At 43.1% G+C, this 23,535-nt stretch overlaps 1 protein-coding gene across 1 annotated transcript in view; it reads right to left on the bottom strand.

Annotated features, from left to right (window-relative positions):
- The window catches only part of fgfr1b (fibroblast growth factor receptor 1b), a 73,394-nt gene extending 53,293 nt beyond the window's left edge, over nucleotides 1-20,101 (bottom strand). The window contains exon 1 of the mRNA XM_064308328.1: nucleotides 19,313-20,101. The gene's annotated coding sequence lies outside the window, so the exon portion shown is untranslated. The remainder of the gene's footprint in view (nucleotides 1-19,312) is intronic.
- Between the last annotated feature and the right edge of the window lie 3,434 nt (nucleotides 20,102-23,535).

Below are 23,535 nucleotides of genomic sequence, written 5' to 3'. Positions count from 1 at the left end.
AGGCGATCTTGTGAACAGTGAGACATATAGACCGACATAGGCGTTCAAGCTTACGTCCAGCCGACTTCATTTTTCGTAGTTCAGGGGTGTACCAGGGGGCAGAGCGAGAGAAGGATACAGTGCGTGATTTGAGGGGAGCGAACTGGTTGAGTGTGTTACCCAGAAGCTTGTTGTAGTGGGAGACAGATTCCTCGGCAGATAAACCAATAGGAGGAAAGGCTGTAGTCTGGAGATGCTGGGCAAACTGCACTGTGTCAACTGATTTTATGTTTCGGAAATGAATGACACGTTTGCAGTTTCTTGGAGGTGGGAGAAATGCCTGTTAATACCCAATGTGAATGTTTACTGTATATTGATGTTTTTTGTGCTTTTATATGCCGCTAATGCTGTACTCCACCATGTGCACGCGCACGCACACATACCTCCATGACATCTAGCTACAGCAAGGACCACAATGGAAATAAGTCCTGTGACTTTTTTGTGTTATCCTTGATGCTCTTTTAATTTTGCATGTACATTGGTGTTTGCAACCATGTAATTGTCCTTTTAAAGTGAATCGTCAAATAAATAAACTAAACTAAAAACTATAATAGTTGTCTGAACATGTATAATAGATGTCCGAACGTGTATAATAGATGTCTGAACGTGTATAATAGATGTCTGTACCTGTATAATAGCTGTATGAACGTGTATAATAGCTGTCTGAACGTGTATAATAGATGTCTGAACGTGTATAATAGATGAATGTGTTTAAACTGAGATGAGGCAGACATAACTCATCATACACAAACTGAAGAGAACACTAGCTGTACTGTAAGGTTCTCAAGACACTGAACACAGACAGGACAATGAGGGATAATGTATCACTGCACACAGTGGTGAAAAATGACAAGCCAAATGAATTAAGCAAAAAGGAAACATTTTAAAGGCAACCAAAAAATAAAATCTCAATAATATTTCCAACAATCTGGGAAAAGTGACAAAATAAACAGAACAACAGACCAAAAGAAGAATATATACTGATACTGATACATAGAATACAAATAAAATAGAAAGTACAATGTATTAACTGACAGATGTGGCCTGATAATTTGAAAAAACTATGTTAGCATACAATCATTGGTCTATATATTTGAAATTGTCAAGACTTGTTTTGATACATTCCACGGTAATTAATTTGTATTGAACTCGTGTCACCCTGCTGTCTGTGATTTTACTAGCTAGCTACTACCAACTATCAACTGGTTATTCTGCAAAGTGATGCAACGTTGTAACAATGTATTACTATACACTGGAACTTTGGGGCCTCTGCCTCCCTAATGACAGACTGACCCTCTGCTGAGTCATGTTCATCATTAACTTTTTTTGGTCAACCAAGGTATAAGGATGTGCCTGTCCCTTTCCTCTTGTGACCCTGCAATAAACTCTCTTCTCGATCAATTAAGCATCAGCTTGGGGCAAGGAACAGCCCCCTTTTTGGAGGAATGGGGAGCCCGATTTAACAAGCTTAAACATTAATGCAGTAATCAGTGGTGTATCTATCCATGTTTCACTGACCGCTCCAATAGCACAAGCCAATCAAATGTTTGTGTAGCCAAAATAATACACCAATCACATTACAGAGATCACACGTGGGGTTCTGCCGCGTCAGTAACTTTTGTGCATAAAACTCATCAAAAAAACTAACAGCTTTGCTCTGAGGTAAGGCATTGCCTAACTGAACAGACACGCCTCTCCTTTAGCACATTGCCGGACTGTGCTGCACCTCGCTGGAGACCTGCCTGAGTTGGCCTGCCACCTTCTGCAAAATAAACCATCGACAGCTGTTTGGGGGAACAATGATCTTCAGACTTTTCCTCCGTATCTCCCTTGCGGCCAGGAAACTGGCATCTGACATCAAACTACAGGATAGCATAAAACTTGATCATTATGTTATTTTACTGCTGTTTGTTGTTTGTTGTGAGTATGCTTGTCTGGAATAGCAAATTCCCTGAACTTGTAGGTTTACATTGTTAAAACTTTTATTTTATGACACTGATTAAATGAACTAACCAGGTAACATAGAGTAGCATGTCACTAACCCACAACACAAATTAACCTTTGTTAGGTGGTAGTACTGCAAACCCCTACAGTATGTTAACCATCGCAAAATAATCATTTCCCTGGACAGCTCGCATTATCGCCCAGGAGCTCACATAACACAAAAAGAACAGTCACAAATCCCAAAAACGCCACACAAAAGCTAGGTAGCAAACTAGCTTGCTGAGTTACCTTGGGGATGATTTCTGTGCCCTGACAGGCTACAGTAGCTTCACTATTCTAGCTCGCAGTGAAACTAAAACTAAGATTAGCTGGCTAAACAGACTGAATGACTAAAAAGAGACCTACTGCGCTCTGGTAGGGTCAGGCAAGAAATGGACGCTCCCATATGCATTGCACAATGCACTTTGCTGTTGTATGAAATGTTATCGTGTGTATGTATTGTTATTGTGTGTCCCTTGTGTTAAGCCAGAGAGAGCCAGAGCACAAGTATTTCATTGTATTTTTAATACACATGACAACAAAGTTGAACTTGAACTTGGTCTTGCATTTGTTAGGCTACTCTGATTTGACATGTCTGCAGTCTGCTTTCGTCACCAGTCATAATCATAGAGCACTAAATATGCATGCTGATGGTTGTACCACCTGCTACGGCAGTATCAACTACCATCTAACATTATCCAATATGTTCCTGTGAAAATCACAGCCAAAATGATCTAACGTTAGCCAGCAGTCAAAAGAGATGTGGTGACATGTGGTGACTGGGGCAAAAATTGTTGTAGAATTTGTAGAAAATAGGAAGATAATCTCAAAAAAGAACAAAGCGAGGTAAAAAAAAATATGGTGAAAAATGGAAGTTTGATGATAATGGCAAATGTCACGAATGGCTGGTATTTAAGGCTGAAGAGACCTACAGGATAGCATAAGCCAGCAAGAGCCATTGCTTTATAATAGGTAAAAATATCAGCAGAGTACCTGGCCGGAATATGTTCAGAGAACCACAATGGTAGAATAGAACTATTTTCTTTTACTTGGATGATACTGCAACCAATTCAAACAATAATTATGTTTAACAATAAAAAATTCTAAAATAGAAATACATTAACATGATAACTTATGATAAAAAAACAATAAATAACTATTCCGGTACTAATTTTTTGTCATAAACTGAACAATTAATTTACAAGCTACTGAAGCAACTGGCAATCTGCTTCAAAAGTGAAAGTGACACGAAAGTCTCACTGTACCAAACACAGTTTGAGAATAACAGCCGGCTTTGTATTGTCTGTAAAACAATGTTTATATATTCCAATAGCTATAATAGTGAATAGCAGTAGAATATGCAGTATAAGTAGCTTGTAATGTTCATATTTTATTACACAAGCAGTAAAGACACGTAACCTAGAATAGAGATATTCACATTGGATTCACCTCGTCATCAATAGGGTTCATTGCATGGAAACATCACATGGAAATAAAAATCCTCATCTCCAGAAAATGCACTTTCACTTTCACCTCCTGAACCATCATCTTTCTCAATAAAATGAAATATAGCTTTTACTGCTTTTGCTAATGGTGACGTTTTTTTTGAAGGCACATTTCTGAAGCATTACAACTACAAGGAAGTGAATTCTCAGTGGACTGCGTGTGTTTTCAGCAGCTTCTACTTGTGGTGACAAAACTTTAGGTTATTGTTGTAACCCTGGTTCTCTGAAACATTGAGATCCACCTATGGGGAATGACATCCGGTCATGACTCCTCAGAAGCATTCAATTGCATCAAGTCTGACTCTGACAGACAGTAGTGTGTCCAATGCTACAGGAGGCACCGCCCACCTGTAAGAGCATATAGGGCACTACAGCGCTACTACCCGCGGCAAGCGGGGAAGTCTTGGTGGATCTCTTCACTTTATGTTTCAGAGAACCAGGGTTCTCTTTCATGATCTCGTGTTCGAGATCCACCTATGGGGAGATATGGACAACTTCTAGATTGCCCTATGGTCATGCATTTGCTGGTAACAACCACACGAGAGGGGAGCCCTAACACATTATGGTTATGCCTCTCACGGGCCAAGCCCAAAGAGCTATTCGCTCCAGGTGGGGGTGGTGTATTTCTCCGTTTGCCTGAGACAGGAGGTCTGTGCGTAAAGGGAGTGCGCATGGCTGTGCATAAAGGAGAGGAATAATCTCTGCCAGCCACTGCGATTAGGATCAGTGTCAAACTCTGTTCTCTCACTCTGGCTAGAGTGGGAGAGATGAGAGCGAGGGGGGAAACGCATAAAGGAGCACATTGGGCCATGGGTGTGCCAGTGAGTCCACGCCGAGAGGCACGTTCTCGTCCTGTAGCGAGAAAAACATAGGACAGTGGGCGTTTCCGTGCGAGGCCGTGTCCTACACAACTCTGAATTCCGAATTGGCGATGATGAGCTAATCGTCTATATAAGTCAGAATTCTGACTCCCATTAGTCTCAACAGAGCCAGACCCACCTCTACACAAAAACAGAACACCCATGGGTTTAGGGAAAGGCCGAAGGGTAGAACTGTGTATTTGTATCAAACACCACGATGAGCGAAGCAGAGAAATTTTGTGTGAGGGGGATAGATGCCTATGTGGAAAAAGGCATCTTTCAGATCAATTGATGTGAACCAATCGTTCTGACGTACTGAGCATATAAGAGTGCTGTATGTTAACATTTTGAGGTTGTATTGCCTCAAATGTTTGTTCAGCACCCTGAGATCCAAGATCGGACGTAGGGAGCCACCCTTCTTTGGAACCAGGAAGTTCCATCTCTCGGAACCACACGGATCGCCCCTTTGTGTAAGAGGGAAGAGATTTCCTCCTCCAAAACATGGGCCATACTCCCTTTCGATTGAGAGTAAATGACTTCGTTGAAATGGGGTGGTTTCACTCTGAACTGGAATCTGTAGCCTTTGGCTTTTGTGCTCAGGACCCATTCTGGGGCTGACGCAGCCTGCCAGGCTACAGTGTGGCTTGTGAGTGCCCCAGCTGATGTGGAGGACTGCGGGAAAATTTGGCTGGGTGAAGCCAAATTGAATAATGGAGCTGGCGCTCCACCTAGTGGTGAAACCAGGGGAGGTCTTGTGTGTTGTAAAGAGAATCTTTTCACACGGTTTTTTTATTTTCTGGACTTTCAGGGCAGAAGCCTTTATTAGAAGTGGCCTGGTGTTGTTCTGCACACTGAATGTGGGTAACAGTGCCTGTGTGCTAGAACAGTGTCTCCCTCTCTGGGTGTTGAGAGGTCTGACTGAGGCTGGGGGACATGGGAACTGGTGCCCTGACCACAGAAAACATGGGGGCTGGGGGGAGAAGGGCCGTCTCCCTGAACCTCTTCTTGGTGAGGGGAGATGAACATGTGTCCACGAGGCTGAACACCCCAGAACATGGACTTAGCCCCCCAGCAGGGAAGCCGCTCAGGCAGGCCGCTTCCGTTTGGGGTCAGCAGGGGTGGGTGATTGTTTCTTCGCTGTGGCCGGTCATGTTACCCCAAGGCCTGGGAGGGGGGTTACCCTGCTGCCGGAGGTTGTGGAGGCCACGAGGGAGGCAGAGTTTGAAGGCCTCATCCTCTGTTTTTATCATCGCACCACTGCTGCATGACAGTCAGCACATACAATGCGCCTCTTCTCACTGTTGGGCAGACCAGAGAGATTAAGCCACAGGACCCGCTCACCAGCTACAGCCAGGGCCATGGAGTGACCGCAGGCCTGGACACACAACAGTGACAATCTCCTGCCACAGTATGGGGGAAGGGCTCCCCTTCTCAAGCTGTTTCCCCATCTCTTCTATAAGCTCAGCTTGGTATACCAAGAATAGAGAGGAGGCATTGAGAGCTTGGATTGCAAGGGCTGAGGACCTGTAGGAATCCTGGCGAATGGAGGCTGTGAAGCGGCCCATCTGATTTGGTCAAGTGGGCTTTGGTGGCACCAAAAGCCCTCCCTGCATGGGGTTCAGGTGTTGAGCTATGGAGGGTTCAACAGTTACGGGTTCCCCCATGGCGTGGGGGGCCATGTCTTTGACTTCTAGGCCAGAAAAGCCGTGCTTGAAGTCAAGGGGGTCCTTCCAATGGTGGCTCATTAGCACAAGCAGGAAGGACTGGGAAAAGCTGTTTCCGAGGGCCCGGGTGAGGGCCTAGGAATTTTTTCATTGTAAACATCCCGCTCCTCATCGGCAGGGTTCTGGAGAGCTGGCCATTCAAGGTGGAGATGGGTGGCGGCCCGCTCGCTCACCTCCAGAAGCACAGCGTCGGGTTGGGTGCTAGCCTCCCCATAGCAGGTGCTAACTGGGCGGAAGGAATGGCGCTCTCCTCACCTGAGTCATTACACGCAACGTCCGTGTCATCGTGCTCCGACTCAGGTGCCTCTTCCTCCAGTATAAGGGTACCGGAGAGGGAGAGGGGAAGGCCAAATATGTCTGGGTTGGACTGATCAACCCAGCTCAGGGTCGAAAAGGAAGACACAGAGAGGATGGGTATCTTTGGCGGTGATGAGCGCACCGCACATGGCCGGGCAGGCTAGCGAGTATAGCTCTTTGGATAATTTGAGAGAGATGGGCTTAGAAAGAGCCAAGTAGCGGGGAGCTAGCAGGCAGGGTAAGCGAATAAAGGCAGCGTGGCCGGCTGGCTTTAAGCACTAGCAGGCTAGTGTGGTTGGCTAGCTGTCCTGTTCCACATGAGTGAGTGCGGGGGGGGCGGGGGGGGTGTATCGAAGGTGTGGGTGGCCCAATACAGAAGGAGGCTAGTGAGTAAGGGAGGCAAGCTAGCAAACTTATCAACACTGACTGCACTCTCAAACCTTTCACGTCCGGTGGAGGCCGATCTGAGGATATTTCCTCCTGCGGACAGTTAAGTGATAAGGTTCCAGTTGTGAGATACAAGATCGAGGCTGTGAGCTGAGTTTTGTATGGTTGCGAGAAGCAAATGTCAACTGAGGAGTAGTAGCACTGTAGCGCTCTATATGCTCTTCCGGGAGGGTGGTGCCTCCTGTAGCATTGGACACACTATTGTCTGTCAGAGCCAGACTTAGTGCAATTGGATGCTTCTGAGGAGTCATGACCAGATGTCATTCCCCATAGGTGGATCTCGCACACGAGATGATAAAGGAGAACAGTGTAAACATTCTGAAAGTAGGCATGGTTTTCAAACGCAGCCCTGGCTTTAATGTTGGTAATACAGAGAGTTATTTGATGGAGATTAAAGGGAATGCTTTTTGATGCAATTTGTGTCTCCCGGTTTGAACAGGTTAAAGAAAAAAAGACAAAGTTTTGTAATTACTATCGTTTGTTCATTTAATCACATTTAAAATCTTTCACATTTTGTTTTTAAAAATATTGTACAAAACATTCTCGTGCAGTTCACTGAATGTTTATATTTTCTTCTTTTTTAACCCCTTCGCGCAAGCGCCCTATTGGCCGGCACGCCAGCGTGCCTAGATTACTTAACTCAGACATTCAGTGCTACTGCAACCAAAGTACGCGTTGAAAACAGAAACGCGTTGTTTTAGTATCTTAAGTAGACAATACATTACAACTATGCTGAATACGGAGTTTCGCAGCACCACCACTGTCGCTCTGGTCGTTCATTTAACACGCCACCCTTCCTGCACTCTCATCTGCAACTACACCCCCCAACCATGACATAATGGACAATATTGTCTATCTTGGCATTCATAAAAATATTCTTTCACCACTAAAAAATCGTATTCCGTCATAGCAAGATAAACCCGACAATAGCCATAAGATATGCCAATACAGCAGTGAAAACACTGATCACTGAATAACGAAATAAACAAGAAAAAGGTTTAAAAAATGATACCATGTCATTCTACAGTCAATGTCTGGGACTAAATATTGAATAAATATACAACCTTACCGTTGGTTTTACGCATAGAGATGTCCCTTTTGAGACTGAGTGGTCATACATTGTCTTGGACAATCCCTTTGTGAAATATACATGCATTTGTGATGCCTGGGTATCTTCCAAAATAGCTGTGCGTAATACCACACGTGTTGTTTACAGCGTTGTCGCCCTTTATGGTACAGTCTGGCTTGATTAACAATTCATTTATTTAATAGGTGAGAGTATAAGCCTTCTAACAATGTTTAACATTGCTGTTGTTTCTGACTCTCTGTTCCATTTTCCTCTAATTTTGCTTTTGGAATAGCGTTTTATAGGTCAGTGTATTCATCGCATTCAATTACGCATTCACTCTGTGGTAGCAGTAAAACAAAGACGCTGCTAACGAAACGTTGTCAACTATTTTTCAGAATTTCTTGGAAAATACTATTATTATTGAGGACTTCTGAGCATAGCTAAGCCATATGTTTGCTGATAGACCTAACTGACATCATTTTCTGGTGTAAGACAGGAGCGGATAGAACTCTATCATTGATTTCCTGTCTCTGTCTCAATCTACTGAAAACAGATGAGATTTCATCATTGCTATGTAAGTATTACTGCTCAAAATACTTCGGTTATATATGTTATTTTTGAAATTGAGTGTCTTCAAATAGGTTAGTGGTGTTACATAATGTGGATATTTCACACTGTAATGTAAGCGTTAGTTAGTAGTGTAATAGTTTTTGTGAAGCATGCAACAGTGATGACGTGAGAGTTGGAGCATTGCCAAAACGTGGTGGAAGGTTGAAAATTGTTTTCCTGTCGTCCCATCCACATACAAGAAAACATACAAGAGTACAGAGTATAGAAATACATACAAGAGTTAATTATTACACATTTAGGTACTGTACCGCATTGTGTGACAATCTCTTTGCATTATTTTTTAACCTGATAGCAATGTTCCATCTTAAATGATGTAACAGTGAGTTTCCAGAGACAAAACAGTTGATTTGCAGTGAAATACGTGAATATGTTGTGATTTACAGTAATGCATAATTTAGACATTTTAGATAGATTTGGAGACGATGGGTACACTGCTTAGTTTTAGCTTCATAACTCTATAGTAGTTCTACATATCCACCCTTAAATTTTATGAACTTGTGGTCAAGAAGTTTTTGATCCAGCACATGTATAGTTTAACCTGCTGTATATATGCAATCTCTCAGTATTTCATTGCAAACTAAAAAAGTGCAAATTCATTTTTGATTTTTTTGTCCAGACAATTGCATTTGTGGCACTTTATTTCTTCCACAATTATGAATATCAACTAATCTGCATTAGTACTGTAAATTGTACAAATGTCCTGCTTCATTTAAGCCATTTTTCAAGTCTCTGTGGTGTTCACATCTGGAGTTATAAGGCTTTAACTAGGGTACCCCCTAAATGGGCAAGGACTGGCAAGATTTGGCATGTGCGCTAAGGGGTTAAATTCTACCCAGACTTTTCAAAGACAAGATACTTGATTAATGGCCATGACTTTTCCAGGATTAAATACTTTAGAGCATTGTGAAGGACCGGGAGAACCAGTTATCAAAGCTGGATTCTGATCAAAAGTGCTGAATGGAGGGCACCTTCCACAGCTGCCATTTTCCCTGACACCAGTTATAATTTTCGATCCAGGTCACACTGACAAATCAGCGACAGACAGGACAGACGTCTGCACATCAGATGGCTCATTATTTCACTGCATTATTCATTTGCTGTCATAAAGGCAGACTTGCATATCTACATTTTATGTACATGCAGGTGACAAATTAAAGGAAAAACCTGAATAAATTAGTGGAGAAACATAAAAAATGCAGATGCTTCCGTACAAGTGTACTGCATGATACAATTGAGCTATTAACATCCTATTATGCTCTGTGGCATGTGTAAAAATTATGAGCAGGTCCAGTTGACCTCAATTTTAGATGAAGATGGCAAGAGGAAAAGATCTAAGTGACTTTGAAAGAGGGTTCAATATTGGGGCACAGATAGCAGGAGGTTCAGTCACAAAGACTGCTCAACTGGCTAGTGTTTCAACAGAAACAGTGATTAAAGTGACATCTGCATTTAGATCTAAGGGAAAGACATCCGTAAATAGGGTCAGAAATTGTGGGTGAAAGCACACATTCGATGACCAAGGTTGAGAGGCACCAATTCTTCCTCTGGTGACTGAGAATGTCAATGCAGGACATGATCAGACTGTCAGCAAGAACAATCAGTTCAACAAGTACACAGTGAAACATTATAGTAGGGTTGCAGTGCATAAACCCCTCATTACAAAGACTCTGGCTTCTGAAAGATTTTGGCTTCTCTGCACTGGTTGTCTCTTGCTTTTAGAATTGTAGGGGACATGCCGCTACTTCTCATAGTGGGGCACCAAACTGTAGAAGATATACATCAATATCCTCACAGGTGGCGCCAGCATATAATAATCAATCTCATAATAATTAAATATACAAACTATAAATTGAATTAATTATTATTAAAATCACACATTATAGTCAGTCTTAACCAAATCATAACATCTTGTTCAGCTAATACCAAACTAATATAAATGATTCAGCTAAGAGGTGAAGGTATTCATTAAATTCTTTGGATTAGAAGTGACTGACTCAATTCAACACAAGGGTAGTATAAATACAGACAACCGTGTAAATATAACAAAGTTTATTAAACCCAAAGTACCGAAAAGGCAAAGCACAATTCTCTACAATGTTGTATAACAAATTATGTGTGTGCATGTGTGTAGGTGTTGTGTGTGCGTATGCACATGTGAGTGAGGATGTTCTCCCATGTGGGGGGTTGTGTACCGCGGACACGTGTTCACGGAAAACAAAGAAACAAGATGGAGTATGAATGGAGGGGTTTTTGAATCTAGACAAAACTAGTGAGAAACAATGGTGTATGAAGCGTACCAAATAGATACAGGGTAACTGAATAGCTACCTATGTGTGTTTGAAAGAGATCAGCATGTCATGTTGACCGGTTAGTAATTAAAATAGATCACATGCAAGATATTTCTGTGTGACATATATTAAAACTAATGCAGCATGGTGGATGGCTTAGAGCCAACCGAACATATAGAGCGTTCACATTTATAATTAAAACATGATAACAGTTACGTACATTCATTAATAAACGTGGCTACATTTGGTCCATCGCTAATTAAACTAAGCCCAGAGTTAAAGCCTTACTTGAGTGTCCTTTGCTTTAAGTCGGTTGTTAAAAATGTTTCCTGGTTTCCAGTGCAAAGTCTGTGAGAGCTGTCGTGAAGCAGGGGAAGTCATTCGCCCTTTTTCTGGATCCAAAACACGTAGCCGGATCCTCCACTAGCAGGTTGCTTGCTTTGTGGGACTTTCTCTGCAGGATGTGTTGGTCGTGCATGGCTCTCCCGGTTCTTCGACCACCGCTAATCATAGGAGCGCTTCGGAGCGCCTCGTTCCTCCCATGGCCGGTAGCCGAGGATATCCGCGCCTAACTCCGTTGCAGGCCTTGCGGACTCTTCCTGGCATGTGGACTCACACAAGAGGGAGACGGGAGAAAGGTGGCGAGTCCAGGGAGAGCAAAATGGAACAGAGAGAGCGAAACAACAGCAAACTCCGTTTTATTGAAGGCTGCGCGTTTCAAATTTACAGTAGGCTGATACTGTAACAGGAGCGCTGCGGAAGGGGGCGTGGTTAAGTGAGTCACTCTGAAGTAGAAATGTGGGCTTTGTAGTTCTGTGTCTTTGTAGACCATGGTACCTACAGAATCAGTTTTAAAGTTTTATTAATTATTTATAATGCTTACATGGTTTAGTGCCAAATTATATCAGTGAACTTTTAACTGCTAATTGTCCCCAGAGGCCTCTCAGATCTGCCAGCCTTGGGCTTTTGGCTGATCCACAGTCCAGATTAAAATACAGAGGTGATCCAACCTTGGCTGTAATGGCCCTAGGCTCTGGAACAGCCTTCCATACAATATTAGGTCTGCTGATACAGTCTCTGCTTTTAAAACTAGCCTAAAACCTTTTTTTACAAAACCGCCTTCTGTAATAACTGATAGCTATTTGCTGTGGCTTCTCCTTTTTAATTGTTGTGTCTTAACATAACATAGCGTAAGACGAGAATGCAAACTAACCCTTTAAGAAATGCTTTTGGATTACGGTAATACTTATCTGAACTTACATAACATACAGAACAGGCCATTCAGCCCAACACTGCTCGTCTATTCCTACCACTAAACTATACTTAATGCTTAGTTTACCTAAAAGCTAGATAGTATCTAACACTGTATCAAGCCGGGCCTTTGAATACCCCCAGTGTTTCTGCCTCCACTACATGTCCAGGCAAGCTATTCCACACATTGACCACACTCTGTGTGAAAAAATATTTCCTGATGTCTGTGTGAAATTTACCCCTTGCCAGTTTCCATTTATGCCCCCTCGTTGCCTGTATTTCGCTTTGAGGCTTTTAAATTTATTAAAGGGATTAACAATCAAATCTCCCCTAAGTCTCCTTTTACTAAGCTTGAAAAGTTCAAGCATCTCAAGCCTTTCCTCATAACACATATCTTTTATACCCGGAATAAATCTGGTTGCCCTTCTTTGGACCTTTTCCAGCGCCTCTATATCTTTCTTGTAGTACGGTCCCCAAAACTGCACACAATACTCTAAGTGTGGTCTGACAAGGGTATTGTATCGGGTGAGTATGATCTCCTTAGATTTATACTCAATACTCCTAGCTATGCATCCCAGCATCCTGTTGGCTTTTTTTTTTTTTTTACTGCTACAGCACATTGAACAGACCCTGATAGGCTTTGATCAACTATTACTCCCAAGTCTTTTTCTACATGTGTCCATTCTAATTTTGTACCACCCATAAAGTAATCCCGCCCTATGTTTTTATTCCCCACATATAGAACTTCACATTTAGTTATATTGAATTTCATTTGCCAGGTTTCTGCCCACTTCTGGATTCTGTTTAAATCTTCTTGGATTACTTTAGTAGATTCCAAACTGTTGGCTAAACCTCCTAGTTTTGTATCATCTGCAAATTTAACGAGTGTACTTTCAATGTCCGTGTCAAGGTCATTTATGTAAATGAGGAAGAGCAGCACCGATCCCTGTGGAACTCCACTTCCCACAATACCCTGCTTAGATAAGATCCCTCCTACTACCCTTTGTGTTCTATCCCGTAACCAGTTCCGAACCCACTCCGAAATGCCTCCTGTAATTCCTACTGTCCTCATTTTGATAATGAGTTTGTCATGTGGTACCTTATCAAATGACGTTACTGCTTTATCATTTCCTATTATTCTTCTATATTCTATATTGCTATTTTATTTGCTGTTCATTCTTCTGTTCTATGCTGCTTTTATTGTACCCCATGTGTTGTATTTGAATACCTTATTTTTATCTGCTTTGGAAAGAACTTGAATGCTTGAAAGGTGCTATATAAATAAAATGAATTATTATTGTAATGACAAATGCACATTTGAGAGTTCAGTGGTACAAAACCATAGGCACTGGTCTACAGAGATGGGGATAAGTGATGTGGTCATCATTCACCATATTCTCGAAAAGTTCATGTGTGCATATACCAAGAGAATGGTACAGGCCTGAAAGCTTGAACCCTACAGTGAGCGGGTCCGAGGGCTCTGTTGTGTAGTGGGGGGCATTTTCCTGGCTTTGTTTGGGTCCACTTGCCCCTTAAAGGGAAGAGTCACTGCAAATCAATACAAAGTTATTCTGAGCAATCACCTTTATCCTATGATGAAACATTTCTATCCTGATGGAAATGGTCTCTTCCAGGATGACAATGCCCCCAATTCACAGGGCACGAAGGGTCACCGAATGGTTTGGTGAGGATGAAAATGATATGAATCATATGTTATGACCTTTGCAATCACCAGATCTCAGCCCAACTGAACACCTATTTGAGATTTTGGACTGACGTGTTAGACAGTGCTCTCCACCACCAGCATCAAAACACCAAATGAGGAAATACCTTTGGGAAGAATATTAGAGTTCCATAGACTTGTAGAATCTATGCCAAGGTGCACTGAAGCTGTTTTGGTGGCTTGTGGTGGTCCAACACCTTCTAAGACACTTTATGTTGATTTTTCCTTTGTCACCCATCTGTATTTATTTATACAGTGGTGCCTCACTTAGAATCGGACCTGCAACAAACTGATCACAATTCATTGGTGTACTTGCCCCTAATTTTTTTGCCCACAAATTGTTTTGGTTAGCTTGTGACAAAGCCGGCAGTGAAATACACTGCCTTATTTATCGAGTCACCAAGTTACATACACAGTTTTTTCTCCAGGAGTTTGATTCAATAATCTTTTTGGTTACTTCTATACCTGCATTTCCTTTTGGTAAAATCATTTTTTTGATAAAGTAAAAGTGGACGAGCACACAAATGTAGAGGTAACATAAAACAGCAAAGTCCATTTATCACTGCTTACACTGAACTGCAGGCACAAAGTCTTTCCACCAATTTCTGCTCCCAGACAAAATCGGCAGCCTCACGTTTTTTTTTTGTTGTCAAACAGACGGGACTGACAGAGTGTTCGCCAGACTACATGCAATCCAGTTTCAACAACCCACCTGCCTCCCTGCAGACAGCACGTTGCCACTATGCATGTGTCAGATGCAGCTGAATGGGGAGATGGGCATGGTCACAGGCAGGTTCGGGCCGGACGGGATGAGAACAGAAGAGAGCTCTGTACTCAGCTGGAGCTTGGCTCATCTCCAGATGGCAAGGCTGGTATCATGTTGGCTGCTGATTAACCACAGAATGCAGTGGACTACCCACTGGAAATAATTCTGGAGAGTAAGTGAGTCTTTACATAAATGTAAGGCTCTCCCCAACTGACCAATCATTCAGAAGTGCACCACGGGTCACCCACTCCTGCAAGGACATACAATCACCTCTGGTAAGGCACACACTCACCTCCACACACTCACCTCTGCTGGGACACACACTCACTTACACACACTCACCTCTGTTGGGACAAACACTCTCCTCCACACACTCACCTCTGGTAGGGCACACACTCACATCTGGTAGGACACACAGTCACCTCTGCATGGACACACACTCACCTCTGGCAGGACAAACACTCACCTCTGCTGGGACACACACACATCTGGTAGGCCACACACTCACCTCTGATAGGACACACAATCACCTCTGCTGGGACACACACTCACCTCTGCATGGACACACACACACTTCCACACACTCACCTTTGGTAGGACACACACTCACATCTGCTGTGACACACACTCACCTCTGGTAGGACACACACTCACCTCTGCTAGGACACACACTCACCTCCACACAGTCACCTCTGCTGGGACATACACTCACCTCTGGTAGGACACACACTCACCTCTGCTAGGACACACACTCACCTCCACACAGTCACCTCTGCTAGGACACACACTCACCTCTGCTGGGACATACACTCACCTCTGCTAGGACACACACTCCCAGTGATTAATAGCGTTGTTGGAGGACGACACTGTGTGTGAAGTGAAAGCAGGGGGGCGAGTTCGTGCTGATGATTGATGGATGCCTGGTGCCCATCTTAAGGCTAAAACTGTCTGGCCGATTAAAGGTCATTTCAGGGAGTGAGAAGCCAGAGTAAATGATGTGTTTAGATAGGATGAATGGCCAGTAGGGAGAGTTGGGTAAAGCAATGTGATCCAGTCCATGTACGTAATATTGTAACTTCCCAGCTCTGCATTGCTGTGGTCTGCAGGTCTGATTGTGTGATTTCCAAACATTATTATATCATTCCACATAAAGTGATTATTTAACCTCTTAGATACAATCACACACACAATCACCTCTGCTGGGACACACACTCACCTCTGCATGGACACACACACACTTCCACACACTCACCTTTGGTAGGACACACACTCACCTCCACACACTCACCTCTGCTGGGACACACACTCACCTCTGCTAGGACACACACTCACCTCTGCTGGGACACACACTCACCTCAGCATGGACACGCACTCACTTCCACACACTCACCTCTGGTAGGACACACAGAGATCTGCTGTGACATACACACTCACCTGATAGGACACACACTCACCTTTGGTAGGACACATACTCACCTCTGCTGGGACACACACTCACCCCTGCTGGGACGCATACTCACCTCTGGTAGGACACACACTCACCTTTTCCGGGACACACACTCAGCCCTGCTGGGACACACACTCACCTCTGCTGGGACACACACTCACCTCTGGTAGGACACACACTCACCTCTGCTGGGACACACACTCACCTCTGGTAGGACACACACTCACCTCTGCTGGGACACACACTCACCTCTGGTAGGACACACACTCACCTCTGCTGGGATACACACTCACCTCTGCTGGGACACACACTCACCTCCATACACTCACCTCTGCTGGGACACACACTCACCTCCACACACTCACCTCTGCTAGGACACACACTCACCTCTGCTGGGACACACACTCACCTCTGGTAGGACAAACACTCATCTCTGTTAGGACACACACTCACCTCTGCTGGGACACACACTCACCTCCACACACTCACCTCTGCTGGGACACACACTCACCTCTGGTAGGACAAACACTCACCTCTGCTAGGACACACACTCACCTCTGCTAGGACACACACTCACCTCCACACACTCACCTCTGCTAGGACACACACTCACCTCCACACACTCAACTCTGCTGGGACACACACTCACCTCCACACACTCACCTATGCTAGGACACACACTCCCAGTTATTAATAGCGTTGTTGGAGGACGACACTGTGTGTGAAGTGAAAGCAGGGGGGCGAGTTCGTGCTGATGATTGATGGATGCCTGGTGCCCATCTTAAGGCTAAAATTTCTGGCCGATTAAAGGTCATTTCAGGGAGTGAGAAGCCAGAGTAAATGATGTGTTTAGATAGGATGAATGGCCAGTAGGGAGAGTTGGGTAAAGCAATGTGATCCAGTCCATGTACGTAATATTGTAACTTCCCAGCTCCGCATTGCTGTGGTCTGTAGGTCTGATTGTGTGATTTCCAAACATTATTATATCATTCCACATAAACGGATTATTTAATGGAACAACACTCCCCATCTGGCTTTCCATTGGATGCAGCTTTATTTGTAATATACACAACCTGATTGGTATGTACTGCTGTTTAAAAAACAATTGTTGAATGCTCTGCTGCCAAAAAATGCTGTATGGTGGTCTGTTGAGTTTGCGTGTGTGTGAGAGAGAGAATGTGTGTGTGTGTGTGTGTGTAAGAGAGAGAGAGAGAGAGAGAGAGAGAGAGAATGTGGTGTGTGTGTGTGTCTGTGAGAGAGAGAGAGAGAGACAGAGCATGTGTGTGTGTTTGTGTGTGTGCACGCACGTGGCACGTGCAGGTGCAAGTATGTGTAAGTGTGTGCGCGTATGCACGGGCATGTGTGTGTACATGTGTGTGTGCAGGCACATGTGTGTGCGAGTATGTGTGTGTGTGTGTGTGTGTAGGGGGGGAGTGTACTGGCAGAATAGGGGTTGAGCACAAACCTAAGTCGGGAGCGGACTCAAATAGCTGGCTTTGTAAACCACCATTCATTAGATACCCAAATTCTCCTTGCTTTTGGCTATTTTAGCAAAAGTAACCTTTTGGCGGTGCGGTCAGGTATTACATCCTTAAAAAATGCCAATTTTCTCCATGAACAAACTAGAAACCCAAATACTGAAAGATATGTGTGGACATGTTATAATGGCCAGAAGAACTGCAAAAATACACATGAACTTGGCAGTGAAGAAGTGGACCCTTTACTTATGTTTTGGGTGGTTACGGAAATGGTAACCTAAGGAAAGCAGAATGCAAATGGAAAAGTAAGCCAATGGTCATAGGTTGGTGGGAAAAACAATGTTAGAACTGTTATGGAGACATACACCCTTTATCCACATTCTGAGTAAACATCAGGGCATAAATGCTCTATGCGGTTGTTTAGGGCCACAATCGGTAGGGGGGGCCACACGACCACGAGGGGGGCCACACGATCCAATGTTTATCTAAGGTAAATAACGTTATTTGCATATTTACGTCATTCACCGGAACTATCGCGGAACTAGCGGTATAAATGAAAATGGAACTGCAACAGAACAGTTCATAACAATGTCATAAAGGAAGGGGGCGACATAGCTCAGGAGGTAAGAGCGGTTGTCTGGCAGTTGGAAGGTTGCCGGTTCGATCCCCGCCCTGGGCGTGTTGAAGTGTCCCTGAGCAAGACACCTAACCCCTCTGCTCTGATGAATGCGAGGCATCAATTGTAAAGCGCTTTGATGAAAGCGCTATATAAATTCAGTCCATTTACCATTTGCCCCCCACTTGACAGAACCTAACAGCACCCCCGCTTGACAGACTTGTTTAGGGCCACCAAAATCCTAGGGCCGGCCCTGGTAAATGTGATTCTGATCAGCTGTGAATGATAGCTGTTGACAGTGCCGATCAAGAGTCTGAGGGCAATAAAAATAATAGGCTACATTAGGAAAAAACAAACAATATTAATTTACCAAAAATTTGTTTCTCAATCTCATGACTTATTTTCTATTTTTTAATTGGATTCAATACATCTTTAAAAAAAAAAAAAAAATTTCAGAAAAATATGGCAGCAGTTGTTACTGATGTGATAGCCTTTGAAACACAGTAGTAACATGCAAGACACCCTCTCAATTTTCTGTGACACACTGATGCTTAAATACACACCAAAATCATGAGTACTAGTTTGGAGTCACATAATGAGGTTCTGGGACCCACATTTTCTAGATTAGTCACACTAATACATTAACATACATGACAATGTAGCCTATAATGGTATAGTTGGGATGGATTTGCCTAACATTCAGTACCAATTAATCTGTCCCACACACATTTCAGCACTATATGTTAGAGCAGTCATTTCCTATATATACATGCATATATTGTTTCCCTTTAATCCTCCTCAGTAATTTCAGAGACTAAGATGGCAACATAATTATTATTATAGCTATAAAAGAGGATTCAAAACCCCCACTTTAACACCAAAGTTCTTTTTTAATGTTGCCAACAGCAGAATCACTGCAAGATTCTTTCTCAGGAGAGACAGACAAGAGATAGAGGAATTCTGCAGAGTACGAAAGGGAATTGCTTATTGGAAATGCACCATTTGTTTTGGAGTGACTGCAAATTCAGTATTGTACACGGTCATGTATCCAAACGCGTGGGGCAGTTACCCACGCAAATCAGAAGGAACAGAACAAAAAAATAATAAAACATAATAAACAAATACCAAAACAACAAAATCGATCCATGATGCGTATTTGCTTAATTTACAAAAAACACAATATATTTACCTTTTTGCCAGGGGATATAGACTTATCCTTTCGTGACAGAAGAATGGGGAATCCAGGATTCAAACCTGTTCCTTATTCAGATTCCAGCCGCTGATTTTGACGCATGTACAGACGTAGAAAAGAATGAACATTGACACAGGAGGGCAGAGGGTAACGGAATTCACTCTCCTCTAGCCTGAAAGCGTGGAACCAAAACACAATAAAAAAAAAAAAAGTATTCACTCTGTCTAAGAAGCAAACTAGGACGGATCCGATTCGTCCCGCATAGTAAATAATTTAAGAGGGGCTGTTTGGTTGCAAAGTAGGCTACCGATACAGCGAAAGCAGAAGAACGGAAGAAAATACTTTTTCGGTCTTTCGGTAGAAAACGGGAAGAGAGGAGGATGGCGTAATAAATACAGTTAGCTAAATAACTAGAGAGTTTCCAGTCTGCGATGTAGTACAATTTCCGTTTGCGCTGGTTATGTCCACATTCACTCAGAAAACTTCTGAATTCGCGTCACTCCCACTCCCTCACCTCCACCAGCCGTGGTAGCAATTACACGAGATGTCGAAGAAAGGAAGCCTGCTTCCCAGGAAAGCAGCAAACGGGTAATTTATTGCAACCTGCCTCACAGACTTCGAAGGAGAACGGTCGCTCACAAGGGACCAGGAATTGTTATTCTCTGAAGCTCACAAACTCCAGTGGTTACTCCAGGTATTGGAATTGAGTAAGCCTCTGGTGCCAAAAAGCTAATTTCCCCATTGAAGTCCAATAGTCCATTCAAAACTACAAATTTACCCTGGCCAAATTAAACTATTGAACTATTTTGGACAATACTTTTAAACCGTAAAACTTCTTCACATCCAACTAATCACTCTCCAGTTACCCACAGTCGAAGATATGAGATTTATTTCTTTTAAATTTGGTCCGTTTGATTTTACGTCACAGTCCATGCACCTACTTACACGGACACACCCGTAGACGAACGAGTTATAAGGCTGTGATTTGACTCATCGATGGAGGAAAGGGTTGAACTAAGATTTACAGATGTCTGAAAATACGTTGAGTATTAAATCTTGACCTAGGATTACATGAATCTACCGTTATTTTTGTTTTGATTATACTGTAATTTTGACAATTACTATTAATATTACTAATAATAATGTTCCCTACCATAACGTTCTTGTTTCCATTGCTCATGGTGATGATCGTGATTAAATGAATTGTAAATAAGTAATATAAGCTGGTATATGTGGCTCTTAAAATAAGCCATTATTCTGATTACACCATAATATCAGTATGACTTTATAGTTTTAAAAAAATCTACAAATAGGTCTACTGTTATTAAAAATGTTAATGTTAAATTAGTTGTAGTATATCTTTCTTTGCATCATGATGGTGCTGGTGATGACAAAGAGTAATCAAATATGAAAAATAAATAGGCCAACATAAAAATGGGAATAGCTTAATACACTACTTACTTTAAAATTATTTTTGAGACGATGCTATGGTGCTGATTAAGATGAAGTGAGAATGAAGATGATAAACATCAAAAGTGTACAAAAGTGATAACTGCATGAATATAAAATGATACAGAAAACTAATTTATCAACAGATTTTATGTCTTTTTTTTGCATATATATTGTCAGACATGTAATTCACCATTTGGGCATTCCCAGTCATAGGAGCATCACATCAAAGTGCATGGCCAGCATAGCCTGAAGATATGATGGAGCAGGAACTGGGGGGTTACTATCTGAGGTGTGTGTGTGTGTGTGTCAGAAGGTGGTGTCACAGCTATTATCAGCTAATGTTGACATATTTTATAGCAACTAACCAAGAGGCTGTAAGAGGCTAACATCAAATTTTTTAAAATGACAAACATGAATATTGTTTCAAAATATTTTTCACTATTTTTCACCATCCCTTAAAACCATTTTTAATTTTTATGAAATTTAAATATCTTAAAACTAACTTGGCAAGCTGGGTTAGCTGTCACTTAGCTGATTTTAATTTACCTGAGAACATGGTAACGTCAAGGTCTGATTCAGGACATGATGATTCTCTGTGCCTGCTCGACCACTCTGCTCTGCAGCAGCAAGGCACCTTGCACCCCATCCCACCCGAGCAAAGGGATCACAGAGCTTCTCCAACCTAGCTCCCCAGTGGTGGAACAAACTCTCTGTCCCTATTCAGACCTCTCCCTCACTACCCATCTTCCGCTGTGGTCTGAAGATGCATCTCTTCAGACTATACCTGGACTAACTGCCACCACTCTGTGTATCATTTCACTTTAAATCCCCCCTTTCATGACACTCATGTTACATGTACCTGTCACGTAATGGGAAGAGGGGACCCAAACGCAGAGGGAAAAAAACACAAACTCAAAAAGGGACAATTAACAAAGACTTTACTTACACGACAGGCAAACAAGCAGGGAACAGAAAAGGCCACAATGGGCAAAAACACAAACTCAAAAAAATATCTAATAACACAGAAAACAAGAGGAACTCAAAAACACGGGCAGGGCAGAACACAGGCAGGCAGAGTACACGGGCAAGTACATTCAAACAGATCAAACAAACACAGGCAGGTACATACGGTCTGAAACAAACACAAGGAACCAGCACCCGAGTCAAGGAAACAAAGAACTTAAATAGACAGGGGGTAACAAGACACAGGTGAACTCAAAAAACAATCAACCCAGAAAAGGAGGGGATAACAAGACACAGGTGGGAACAATGATAGAATAACGAGACAACAATAATACAATTAACAGGGGGGAGCAGGACACAAAACAGAAGTGCCGCCATCTGGTGGCCCAACAAGGGAAACACAGACAGGAAAACACAGAACCATGACAGTACCCCCATTCCAGCACTTTTTGTAATTTGTATTTGTCCTAATATTGTAGCTTGTTCTTCTCCCAGTTTGGCTTGGCATAAGTTAGGTCAGAATAGTGTTCACTGTGTGAACTGAACTGTGTTCTTGACTAGAAATAGCTGTACGAAATGAGTGAGTGAGAGATATTTTCACTTCTATGCTGACACGCAACTCTTCTCTCCTTCTCGGACACACAGGTCTCTGCTCGCATCTCCGCTTGCCTGAGGAACATCCAGATCTGGATGGGCAATCACCACCTGAAGCTCAACCCAGGTAAGATGGAGCTAATCTTCATTCCTGCTCTAACCTCTCCCCTCCTTGATTTCTCGGAGTGGTGATGGACAACAGGCTGTCCCTCTCCAAGAATATCGCAGCCGTAAGCCGGGCGTGCAGACTCTTCCTGTACAACATCCAGAGAATCTGTCCCTTTCTCACCACCTACTCAACCCAGCTCCTGGTCCAAGCAATGGAACTGTCTCACCTGGACTACTGCAACTCTCTTCTTGCTGGCCTACCAGCATCTGCCATCAGACCCCTGTAACTCATCCAGAATGCTGCAGCTCGTCTGGTCTTCAACCTCCCCAGACACTCCCACGTCACTCCCCTGCTCACTACCCTCCACCGGCTGCCTGTTATGGCTCGCATCAAATTCAAAACATTGGTCCTAGCATATCAGGGAGTCAAGGGGTCAGCCCCAGCATACCTCCATAAGATCTTCAAACCCTACATGCCAGCCAGACCCCTCCGTTCCGCTACCTCAGGATGCCTGGCACCTCCCCCTCTTCGCACTTGCACTTCCCGGTCAAGTCTCCTGTCTGTTCTGGCTCCACGATGGTGGAATGACCTTCCCGTGGAGGTAAGAACAGCTGAGACCCTGATCACTTTCAAGCGATGACTGAAGACTCACCTCTTCAGGTTGCACCTCTCCCCACCCCTCCCTACCTCCCTGTAGTCTCTAATTAGCTCTGTAAGCTTAGGTATGTAGCTAGGTAAGCTGTTTATTTTAGTGTATTTTAGTTATTGCCCTCGTGCCTAGGGTTGGGCCGATATAATTTTCAAACCGGTTTGATATTAAGCCAAATACCGGACCGGAGCGGTAATACCGAATTTTACCACTAGGCATCGCACGTGACTCAGCCGCTCCCGAGTGGAACATAATGAGAGCCCACGAATGAGAGTGTAGCGGCTTTACCGTTGTCAAGCAGAACTCCGGTTGATAGTTCTATTTGGACCGTTGTTAAGCAAAAACCTGGTTAATTCTATGAAAACAATGATGCTATCAAGAAAAAATAGTTCCTTCTCGTTTCATACCATACAATTAGGCTACCACCAATTTAGATAATTTTTGTCATTACAT

The sequence above is a fragment of the Anguilla rostrata genome, chromosome 14, assembly GCF_018555375.3.
Source record: "Anguilla rostrata isolate EN2019 chromosome 14, ASM1855537v3, whole genome shotgun sequence".
NCBI lineage: Eukaryota > Metazoa > Chordata > Actinopteri > Anguilliformes > Anguillidae > Anguilla > Anguilla rostrata.
The sequence above is the reverse complement of the archived record's forward strand: the minus strand, read 5'-3'. Positions and strand labels throughout refer to the sequence as shown.